The sequence below is a fragment of the Cynara cardunculus genome, assembly GCF_001531365.2.
Source record: "Cynara cardunculus var. scolymus isolate 2C chromosome LG 12, CcrdV1, whole genome shotgun sequence".
In the NCBI taxonomy this organism is placed as follows: Eukaryota; Viridiplantae; Streptophyta; class Magnoliopsida; order Asterales; family Asteraceae; genus Cynara; species Cynara cardunculus.
Window position 1 is genome coordinate 29,280,787 of NC_037539.1, and position 13,470 is coordinate 29,294,256.

The window sequence follows — 13,470 nt, forward strand, 5'->3', positions numbered from 1 at the left end:
TTGTAAAATAATGGGGCATGTTGGTCAGGTAAGGCTCAGTAGCGTCTCAAGTTCTTACATCGTGGAAGATTTACATTTATTAAGTGCAAAAGATTCACATAAGTTTGCAAATATTTGGTTTACGCATTAAAATGTTTTATGCATATGAAAACCCATGAGCTCACCAACTCTTTGTAGTTGACTCATTTTATGTTCCATGCTTTTCAGGTAACAAGTAAGAAATGAAGTACTTTGGGAGCATACTCGTGGCAAAACAAATTAAGTTCGAAATTGAAGTTTTTGTAAAAGAAGTATTTGTCAAAAAATTTGGTTATGATGTTAAACTCGTTTTATTTTGAAAAATTGAAAAGTGTTATTTATTAACTGTTGCTGTGACTCGCTTACCTGTTGCATCTCGTGTTTCCGCTTTAGCGGGGTGTGACAGAAGAGCTTACAGAGAAACTTTATAAATATGAGAGTGAACTGATTGAGGTAAAGAAATTACTGGAACTAGAGAAAAATAAAGTTCTAGAAGCGGAAAAGTTTTTGAATGTTGAGAGGAAAGTTCTGGAGAAAGATAAGACTAGGATAATAGAAGTTGAGAAAAGATTTGGTACTGAACGAATATCTTTTGAGAATAAGATTAACTCGTTGGACTTAAATGTCAAAATGCTTTTAAAGCAAATTTCTGATTTTGAACAACTTATCATCTTGGAACGAGCCAAGGTTGATAAAGAAAAGAAAGAGTTCAAAGAAGAATATCTGAGCAAGAATTTGGAATCGCTTACTAGTGCTGAACAGAAGAAGAGATTGTTTGCTCTTGAAAAGAAAATTAGTACTAAGAAATATGCAGCCATTGCCAAAGAGCTTGCAGAGCAGAAGAAGTGGCTTGACATTGCTTCTGATAATGATAAGGGAAGCTCAGATGAAGAAAGAAAGAAGTTTGAGATAGAAAGGAAAGTATTTGACAAGCTGAAGAAGGAGTTAGAAAGTAAGTTTTTGGTTACTTCAAAGAAATTTTCTGTTCTAGAGACATAACTTGTAACTGAATTGAACATGAGAACTGAACTTAAAAAAAAATATGATCTAGTTGCGGAAGAAAGAGACCAATTATTAAAGAAAGTAAAAGACTTTTCTAGTGCTAAAAGCTCAACTAGTTCTCCATCTCAATGTAAAACTAGCTTTTATGACTATTCTAGTGTGAAATCTAACAGTTATTCAAGCAATCCTAAATCAACTGTTTTCAAGAACAGTTCTCGTTCTTCATATCAGTATTATCAAGGGTATGTCATTGGATCACCCAATTATTATTCAAGAGTTAAAATGTTTGTGTCAATAAAGCTGATTCTGTTTCGTCTCATAAATATGTTGTTACTAACCCTACTCTTCCTTGCATTGTGAGATCCACTAATGATCTAATCAATCTTAGCAAGAGGAGAATCATGTGCTCAACATGCAGAACTACTGATTTTGTCAACAGGAAAAGGTACAACAAATGGTATGAGGACAACAGCTATCAGAACAGCTGGAATAATTTTAATAGGTATGATAACAACTGGTATGGATCTTATTGTGTATATGATCAACCTGTTAAAAGTAAACAAAGAAGACATCTAAAAGGAATAGATGGTTTGGCGGTTACAATATTCCCCAGCTTGATTCTAACAAAGTAGGACCCAAGTTCGTCTGGGTACCAAAATCTGCTTAATTTGTTTTGCAGGTGTGTCATATGTTGTGCTGATCGGAAAATTACTTGTATGATACACAAATGCAGGGGGAGTTTGTAATATGTCTGTAAATGGTTTTTGAACACAACAATATAGAACCCACGCTGAAATGATTATGGTTTCTGAATAAAAGAGTTCAGGACCAGCGCTGAAATGTATATGGCTTCTAAACAACTCAGTTCAGGACCCGAGCCAAAATGTTTCATTTTTTGGTTTTTGAGCTGAAACGAAATACTACTTAAATCTATTTTGTACGGGGAGTCTATGGAAAAAATTTAATAAATGTTTTTGGAAATTGAATTGATTTCTGAAACGAGTATCCTTTCTGAGCAGGTATTTCCTGAGATTTTACTTGCGTAATTTCTCATCATACATAATTCCAATATATGTTTCAGCTATTCCTCAAACCGTTATTATCACGTCTCTTATATGAAAATCATTTTCGGTGATAATACACTCGTTTGTAATCAAAGTTGTTTTCTGTTTTTTTTTTTACTTTGATCGACTCAAATTTCGTTATTCTTTGATTATTAGAATTTGTAAACTTGTACTTACAGATCTTCATTCATTTCTCTCACATACGTTGAATAATTTGTTTGATACATCACTCCTTGTTGATTGTGCTTAAAAACTACATCTTTCTTGATCAATTTCATCTGATCATTTTAGCTTATTTGTAATAATATTTTGATCAACTGTCTATGATCAATTAAACATACTGTTAAATTTTAGAAGGGATTGAGTGCTTCAAAAAAATACCTCTATGGAATGTCAGAACCGACAGACCTACCCACGAGGACATCCATATCTGAGTGAGATTAAATATAAAATGGGTTTGTGTGGAGAGCTTAAAATTAAAATGAGAGGGGTAGTTGTTGTGAGCCAAAAGAATTGACGAGAGTTTTGTCAGGATTAAAAGATTAGAAGAATCCTGTTCAAACCTCTATAATCCGACCAAACGACAAAATCTATTAGTTCCCGATTCGTTGGAGACAAATATTGAAAAAGGCAAAGCCCAGGCCAATTGTTGTCACAACCCCACCAACTACTCATTTATCTATTAACAGATAAGTGTTTCAATAACACTTGGGGCACACAGCTGTAACACCCCATCTCACACATTGCATGTAACATATTCTTCATACGTTAGAAATACATGTTGATACATCACATAGATCTCTTAGTACAAGAATCTACCAATACAGAATACATGATCCTAAAATTCAAAATACAATTCTCGTACTAATCAACTTTCATCTATCAAAACTATACATGTCTAAGACAATTCTTCATGCAGATATGCATATAGGAAAATATTACAGTTTCCCTTTCCCCTTACCATCTGCACTTCATGCAATACATATTTAAAATCACAAAACGAGGGTTAGACCAAAAGGTCTAGTGAGTTACCCTATTTATGATATTGCAGGGTGAAAAATCTCCAAAACTTTTATGTAAAATAATTCTTCATATATATATATAAACAAGAAAGAACATAATACCAATACCTTTCACTTTTCAAGCCAAATTCTTTGTTTGCAAACAACATATCAAACCCAAATAGGTTTGCACTAACCAGGTTATCATATTGCCACCATTAAACCTTTTTAATTAAACAAGGTTTATTCAAAGTTTCATGCCAAACCTGTTATTTTCTTCTCAATAACATCCAGACTATGATTTCCAATAAGAACCCTGACCCTAATCTTTTAAATCACAAAGAAATAAAGATTCCAGACCATGGTAATCTTAAAGGATTTAATAGTAAGAGTTATATCACATAACACACATACAAATGTCACCCTTATATCCAAAGGTACAACTCTCCTTGATATGCCACCCTTATATCTTCGTCAAAACATTTCACCAAAAACAATTTCAAATAGAATAGACCGCAGTCAATGGAATATTATCAGTTCAAAGATCATTTTTGTCAAAATTCCCATTTCTTTTTAAAAGAATCAATAAAATAATAAAACAACACATAATCCGGTCAAACCTTGACCGGATTACAAATCCGGACAAACATTGACCGGATTACTAATCCTGACAACACTTCTCCTTATGTCAGATTTAACACTTCAAATAATTCTCAACACTTTGTCCGGATTACTAATCCAGACAACACTTATCAAGACTTGTCCGATCAATAAGTAAACCGGTCAACTTTAATCGTATTCATACCTCTCCGATTTAAACACTTGGCATAATATCAAAGTTCATAAATTGCTCACCACATAAACCGGCCACATTTTGATCGGATTAGTCTTAAATCGAAAGATGCTATGTCCGATTTACTTTTAAACCGCTTAACCCTTGCCCAGTTTATATGTAAATCACTTAACATTTGTCCGATTTACTCTAATCCGGATAACATATCCAATTTAACATAATCTGGCCAAAATTATCAATTTGCCAAGTAAACATCTTAAAAAATTCAATTTGAACATACAAATTAATGTGTTTTGTAAACATTTAACCACTCACCTTATAAAATCTTTAGAGACAAGATTGAACCCAACTTTAATTCCAATTACAGCAAGCAAATCTGGACAAGCCCTCTCTCTCTCTCTCTCAATACTCTTAGGTTTTCAAAATGGCAGGAAGAAGAGTTTGAAGCCAAACCTCACATATATATACCCTTCCAGAAATGGATGGCGGCAGACAAGTTTAATTTTAAACTATATTCTTCCATGTATGCATGCACATCCTCCCATATAGAACTCATGCATACATATTTATGTATATTCCACAATCATGCATACTCATATGCATACAAATCTTATACATGTATTCACATAACACTTATCATGAATATATATCATGCATATATATATATATACATTTTCATAGTATATACATACATTAATGCACAGAACTTTCATATTAGCATGATCAAATGTACCAAATTTATCATGCTGTCACATAAGCACATAATAAATGATCAAGTATTAATTACCTTAAGTGAAAGCTCGGATTCGGTTATCACATTATCCACACCTCAAAAGAATTTCGTCCCGGAATTCTTTTAATCAAAAACCACGGATACTCTGATCTTATTTTTGATTCTAATTCCCAAGTTGCTTCTGGTATTTTGTGAAACCTCCACTGTACTTTAACTAAACTGATTTCTCTGTTTCTTAACACCCTGATTTTTCGATCAATCATGGCTTCTACTATTTCCACAAAGTTCAATTTATTGTCTAACTCAATTTTTGGCAACGACACAGCTAGACCCGGATCAACTAAACATTTTCGCAAGTTTGATACATGGAAAGTGTTGTGGATTAGATTTAGTTTTTCTGGTAGCTCTAACTGATATGCCACTGGCCTGATTCGTTTGCATATTCTGAATGGCCCAACATACCTCTGACTGAGCTTACCCTTCTTTCCAAATCTGATAACATCCTTCCACGGCAAAACTTTCAACATCACAAAATCACCTACATAGAATTCAATTGGCTTTCGACGATTATCAGCATAACTTTTCTGGCGGTCTTGTGCTGTCTTAATTCTTCCACGTATCTGTTCAATCTTTGTAGAAGTCACTTGAACAATTTCGGGACCCGTCAATTGTCTTTCACCTACCTCGTTCCAACACAACGACAATTGATATTTACGTCCATAGAATCCTTCATACGGTGCCGCTTGGATGCTGGAATGGTAACTATTATTGTATGTAAACTCTATCAATGGCAAATGATCTTCCCATGATCCCCTGAAGTCAATAATACAACTTTTTAACATATCTTTGAGAGTCTGGATAGTCCTTTCACTTTGCCCGTCAGTTTACGGATGATAGGTTGTGCTTAGTCGGATTTCCGATCCCAAAGCTTTCTACAAGCTTTCCCAAAACTTTGAAGTGAAACGGCTATCTCTATCAGAGATAATAGACAGTGGAACACCATGGCTAGTTACAATTTCTTTGATATAAATCTGTGCCAGCTTTTCTAAAGAGTAATTCTCTCTTGTAGGTAGAAAATGCACAAATTTAGATTGACGATCAATAATTACCCATATTGCGTCATACCCCTTTTGAGTTCGAGGTAACTTCATGATGAAATCCATAGCAATATGATCCCATTTCCACACAGGAATTTCCAAAGATTAAAGGCTTCCATATGGCTTTTGATGCTCAATATTCACCTGTAAACATGTTATACATTGTTCCACATATCTAGCTATATCTCTCTTTAATCCAGGCTACCAATATAAAGGTTTCAAGTCTCTGTACATTTTATTGGTACCTTGGTGGATAGAGTATCGGGACTTGTGGCTTTAATTTAGTTTAATGCTCTTGATAATTCCAAAACATGGTACCTAAATTCGCCCTTGAAAGCACATAAGTCCTTTGTTTGGTTCTAGAGTAGAAATTATCTTACCCAACCTTTTTGTTTTGACAAAATCTTCTTTCATGGCTTATTTCTGACATCTAAAAATTTCTTTACGAATCTCAGGGACCAAATTTATTCTTATTGCTATCGCTTTAATTGTTCCACTCTTTTCTTTCCTGCGTAGAGAGTCAGCTACCACATTGGCCTTTCTCGGGTGGTAAAGGACTTCACAATCATAATCATTTACAAGTTTAATCCACCGATGCTGCCACATATTCAATTCTTTCTAGCTGAAAAAATGTTGTAGAGTCTTATGATCAGTATAAATCTGACACTTTGTCCATAGAAGATAATGTCTCCAGATTTTGAAAGCAAATACCACCGTGGCTAATTTTATATCATGAGTTGGATATTCCTTCTCATGATCTTTTAATTGTCGGGACGCATAAGAAATCACTTTTCCTCTTTGCATCAAAACACATCCCAATCCCAGCTTTGAAGCTTCACTATATACCACAAAATCTCCTGATCCATCGAGTAGTGTTAACACCGGTGCACTGCAGAGATGATCTTTTAACAATTGGAAAGCCTTTTGCTGATCTTCTTCCCACTGAAATTTAACGCTTTTCTGAGTCAATTTGGTCAAAGGAATGACTATCTTAGAAAAGTCCTGGATGAACTTACGGTAATAGCCTGCTAATCCCAAAAAGCTTCGGACCTCATAAGGAGTTTTCAGAGCTTCCCATTTTTCAACTGCTTTGATTTTGGCTGGATCTACCTTCACCCCTGCTTCTGATATAACATGGCCCAAGAATTGAACTTCCCTTAACAAGAACTCACACTTAGACAACTTTGCGTACAACTTTTCTCTTTTCAACAATTCCAATATCAGACGAAGATGTTCTGCGTGTACCTCCTTGGTCTTAGAGTATATAAGTATATCATCGATAAATACAATAACAAATTTATCAAGATATTTTTTACATACCGTATTCATCAAATCCATAAAGGTTGTGGGCACATTCTTTAAGCCGAATGGCATAACTAAGAATTCGTGATGCCCGTACCTAGTTCAGAATGTTGCTGTAGAAATGTCCTCCTACCTGACTTTTAACTGGTGATACCCCGATCTTAAGTCAATCTTGGAGAAATAACTTGCCACCACCAGCTGGTCAAATAAATCATCAATCCTTGGCAAAGGATATTTGTTCTTGATTGTCAATTTGTTTAATTCACGATAGTCTATACACATTCGCATAGATCCATCCTTCTTCTTGACAAATAAGACCGGAGCACCCCAAGGTGAAGTGCTGGGTCTAATGAATCCTTTATCAGTCAGATCTTTCAACTGTGCAACTAATTCCTTCAATTCTGATGGAGCTAACCGGTACGGAGCCTTTGATGGTGCAGCCTCTGGTATGAGATCAATTCGGAATTCAATAACTATGTCCGGCGGTAATCCAGATAAGTCTTCTGGAAATACTTCCGGATATTCATTAATAATCGGAATTGATTCCTCTTTTCTTTTCTCTTTCTTTACATCAATTACATAAGCCAAACATCCCTAACACTTCTTCCGAATATGTTTCTGAGTTTTCATCACAGTTAAAATACTAGTATGGTGATTATGACGATCATCATAGATAACAACTGTTTCTTGGTCTGGCAGAGTGATTCTGATCATTTTCTTATTGCAAACAATACTAGCCTGATACTTTGCTAACCAATCCATACCCACCACTACATCAAATTTTTTTATCGGCATAGGGAATAACCGAATCGGTAGCTCACAACCCTCAATATCAATAATCCAGTTATTGAATACACTAGTAATAGTTTCCTGACTATTAGCAATATCAACTACCAATTTGTCATCAAGTAACACATAATTCAAACATGCAATTTGAGCAAATGATGGTGATACAAATGAAACGTTTGCACAAGAGTCAAATAACACCATAGCATGTATATAATTCAGAAGGAAAGTACCTGTTACTACATCTGGCGTAACTCTGCCTCATTTTTGGTCATCTGGAATGACCGTCCTCATGCTCCTCCTTGTCCTCCTCTTAATACAGTAGGTCTTACCCTAGTACCCGGTACATTACTTTCCATTGTCAACTGCGGAGTCCTCAACAACAAATAGTTTGGTCGTATATGGTCCGGAGAATTGCAATTGAAACATCTTCGATTTACTGGGCAACTTCTAGACAGATGGCCTGCTTCACAACACTTATAACACTTCCATGGGTCCATCTTGCACTCACCCTGATGAACCTGTCAGCATTGTCTACAGACTTTTTCACCGACCTTCTGATCAACTCTATTATCATATCTCACAGTTTTTGGCCCTCGAAAGTTTGATGAAGGCCCCTCCCATTTTATTTTCTCCATATACTTTTCCCTCTGATTGCCTATTCTTATTTCGTTCTGTTACTTCGGCCGCATCCACAGTTAGTGAAAAGGTATTGGGGTTCATGACAATTACAAATTCTCGGATAGAAGGTTTCGACCCCTAAAGATACCTTTCTACCTTCCTTGTTTCGATGAAATATAATCTTCAGCAAATTGAGAGTATTCAATAAACTTCTCGGTATACTCTTGAACTGTTCCATTTCTCTGTTCCAACTTTAGAAAGTCTTTTTCCATTTGCCGTACAGCTATTTTAGGACAAAACTGGTCCTTGAATCGATCCACAAATTCTGTCTAGGATAATATCTGTAATACATTCGTTCTGGCCAACGATTCAACTTCCTACCAAAACAGGGCATTTAACTTCAATACTGAGACAACAATTCTAACTTTATCAGATTCTGGACATCTGATGGTGTTGAACACATATTCAATCTCTTCGATCCAGCACATAGCTTTCACTGGATCTCTTTCCCCAGAAAAGGTTGGTGATTTACATGCCAAAAACATATTGATGTCTCCTTCATTATTATGAGTAACCGGAATAGAGGGATGTACTTCTACTCTTTCCGCTTGCACTCTAGCCAGTATTCCCATAATAGACGTTAAAATTTCCTGCAACTTCCCCATTACATCTACCAGCATATCTCTGGTTTCATACTCTGGGTGTGGCACTGATCTTTCCTGAACATTTCCAAAATGGGATTCTTCATGTTCAAAGTGTACTTAAGTCCGACCCCTTCCTTGTGACTGACTCCTTCCTCCACCTCTTCCCCTTGATCTTCCCCGACCTCTATTTCTAGAAGTACTGGTTGGAAGATTAAAGGGTGATTCTTCTTTTTCTTCAGATTCTGGACGAGCCGTTCTTTCATATCTTTGAGTTCGGCTAGACTTCTGTAGATTTTAGTGTTCATAATCACGTATTCAAATTCCCAAATATAATGAAGTATTCAAGTTCATATATGTACCTGTAAATTCGTAATTACATTGGCCAGATGTAATTAAAATTTACCTTACACACTATTCCTTCAATTCATCATATTTATTTCCAATGATGCTAACTATGTTTGGGACCCTTAACATGCAATAAAATAGTTTAAGTCTAGGTATCATATTGTTGAATACCTAAATCCCATAAACTCAGGCTCTGATACCACTTTCTGTAACACCTCATCCCACACATTGCTTGTAACATATTCTCATACATAAGAAATACATGTTGATACATCACATAGGTCTCTTAGTACACAAATATATCAATACAGAATACATGATCCTACAATTCAAAATACAATTCTCGTACTAATCAACTTTCATCAATCAAAACTATACATGTCTAAGACAATTCTTCATGCAGATATGCATATAGGAAAATATTACATTTTCCCTTTCCCCTTACCGTCTGCATTTCCTGCAATACATATTTAAAATCACAAAACGAGGGTTAGACCGAAAGGTCTAGTGAGTTACCATATTTATGATATTGCAGGGTGAAAAATCACCAAAACTTTTATGTAAAATAATTCTTCATATATATAAACAAGTAAGAACATAATACCAATACCTTTCACTTTTCAAGCCAAATTCTCTGTTTGCAAACAACCTATCAAACCCAAATAGGTTTGCACTAACCAGTTATCATATTGCCACCATTAAACCTTTTTAATTAAACAAGGTTTATTCAAAGTTTTATACCAAACCTGTTATTTTCTTCTTAATAACATCCAGACTATGATTTCCAATAAGAACCCTGATCCTAAACCTTTAAATCATAAAGAAATAAAGATTCCAGACCACGATAATCTTAAAGGATTTAATAGTAAGAGTTATATCACATAACACACATACAAATGCTACCCTTATATCCAAAGGTACACCTCTCCTTGATATGCCACCCTTATCTCATGGTACACCTCTCCTTGATATGCCACCCTTATCCCATGGTACACCTCTCCTTGATATGCCACCCTTATATCTTTGTCAAAACATTTCACCAAAAACAATTCCATATAGAATTGACCGTAGTCAATGGAATATTATCAGTTCAAAGATCATTTTTATCAAAATTCCCATTTATTTTTTAAAGAATAAATAAAATAATAAATCAACACATAATCCGGTCAAACCTTGACCGGATTACTAATCCACACAACACTTCTCCTTATGTCCGATTTAACACTTCAAATAATTCTCAACAATTTGTTCGGATTACTAATCCGGACAACACTTATCAAGACTTGTCCGATCAATAAGTAAACCGGTCACCTCTAATCGTATTCATACCTCTCCGATTCAAATACTTGGCATAAGATTAAAGTTCATAAATCGCTCACCACATAAACCGGCAACATTTTGATTGGATTAGTCTTAAACCAGAAGAGGCTATGTCCGGTTTACTTTTAAACCGCTTAACCCTTGCCCGGTTTATATGTAAATCACTTAACAGTTGTTCGATTTACTCTAATCTGGATAACATATCCGATTTAACATAATCCGGCCAAAAGTATCAATTTGCCAAGTAAACATCTTAAAACTCAATTTAAACATACAAATTAATATGTTTTGTAAACATTTAACCACTCACCTTATAAAATATTTTAAGACAAGATTGAACCCAACTTCAATTCCAATTAAAGCAAGCAAATCCGGACAAGCCCTCTCTCTCTGTCTCAATAATCTTAGGTTTTCAAAATGGCAGGAAGAAGCGTTTGAAGCCAAACCTCACATATATATACCCTTCAAGAAATGGAAGGCGGCAGACAAGTTTAATTTTAAACTATATTCTACCATGTATGCATGCACATCCTCCCATATAGAACTCATGCATACATATTTATGTATGTTCCACAATCATGCATACTAATATGCATACAAATCTTATGCATGTATTCACATAACACACCTATCATGAACATATAACATGCATATATATATATATATACATTTTCATAGTATATACATACATTAATGCATAGAACTTTCATATTAGCATGATCAAATGTACCAAATATATCATGTTGTCACATAAGCACATAATAAATGATCATGTATTAATTACCTTAAGTGATTACTCGGATCTGGTTATCACACAACTCACAATATATCAATTTCTCATTCGGAGAAAACTGATATTGAAAAAGAAGGATATATGTCCCCCCTTCAAGTCTTTTTGATCACGAATTGAGTCAGATAACTTTGTGTAGTCTACATGATTTATCTTTTTGAGCCAAAACAGAAGCATATGTTGCTTTATTCTACACTACAGAAATCTTGCAATTTATATGTTATTTTGCCGTAACATTCATAAATATTTTTTTATAAGCTAACGATGATTGAATGGAAGTCCTGACGGGATTAACCTTAAAAAGTCCCATATATGAAGTACATTCGTTATACTAAATATATTTGTTATATTCACAAGCCAATCTTTTTATAAAATTGTTAACAATTTCATAAGTTGAAATTGGTTATTTTTCCCACTGATCTTTGCAAAAATAAAATAAATAAATAAATAAAGATCTTTTCAATAAACTCAAAGATGTTAAAATTGCATTTTTAATTGAAAAAAAAAACTCTCCAAGGAATAATACAGAGATTAAGGATTTAACTGAGAAGTTTCATAAGTCTGAAAATGATCTGAGTGAGTTAAAGAAATTACTGGATTTAGAGAAGGAGAAATTTCTAACAGCAGAAAAGAGTTTGATGTTGAAAAAGCAGAGTTTGAGAAGGAGAAGAAGATATTCATTGGAGTTGAAAGAAAATTTGAAGCTGAACGTTTATCTTACGAGAATAAGATTAACTCTCTTGAGCTGAATGCAAAGAAGCTTCTAAAGCAAATTTCGGATTTTGAGCCGCTGATTATCTTGGAATGAGCCAAGAATGCTAAAGAAAAGAAAGACATCTCTGAAGACTGTCAGAGTCAACTACAAAAATTGTCTGAAAGCATTGATCTAAAGCAAAAGGCTTTAGACAACGAGAAAAAGCAATTTGCTCTTGAGAAAAGAAATACTTCAAAGAAGTATACAACAATTGCTAAAGAGCTTACTGAGAAAAGGAAGTGGCTTGACATCGCTTCGGAGAATGACAAGAGCAGCTCCGATGAWGAGAAACGAGAGTTGATAAATCAGAAGAAAAAGTTTGAAATGCTTCAGAAGGAGTTAGAAGGTAAACTCCTGGATACTTCAAAGAAATTGTCTGATCTAAAGACAGACCTTGAAACTGAAWTRAACATRAGAACTGAACTGAAAAAGAAATATGATTTAGTTACTGTAGAAAGAGACTAGCTTTTACAAAAAGTCAAAGACTTTTTGTGTGCTCAAAGCTCAACTGGTTCTCCTTCTCAGTGTAAAACTAGCTTTTATAATTGTTCATATTCGAACAGTTATTCAAGTAGTCCTAAATCTAATGTTTCTAAGAACTATTCTCGTTCTAATCAGTACTATCAAGGGTATGTCATTGGATCACCCAATTATTCTTCAAAGATTAAAAGTATTTGGGTTAACAAGTCTGAATCTGTTTTATCTCATACACCTGTTGTTACTAACAATCTTCCTTGCCTTGTGAGATCCACTAATGATCTGATCAATCTTAGCAAGAGAAGGATTATGTACTCAACATGCAGAACCAATAATTTTGTCAATAACAAAAGGATCAACAGGTGGCATGGAGATAATAGTTATCAGAACAACTGGAAAGGTAAGAACAGGTGTGATCAAAATTACTGGTACGGTTCATATTTTATTCCTGATCATCCTGTTCATAGTGCTGAAAAGAAAATATCTTATAGAAATAAATGGTTTGAAAGTTACAACATACCTCAACCAGATACTAACAAAATAGGACCCAAGTTCGTTTGGGTACCAAAATCTACTTAATCTGGTTTTGCAGGTGTGTCCATTTCGTGCTGATCAGAATATCATTTCTGTGATACACCATTGCAGGGGGAGTTGTAATTTATTCAAGAGGCTTCTGAACATTTCAGTTCAGGACCCGTGTTTTACCGAGTGTGGTTTCTAAAC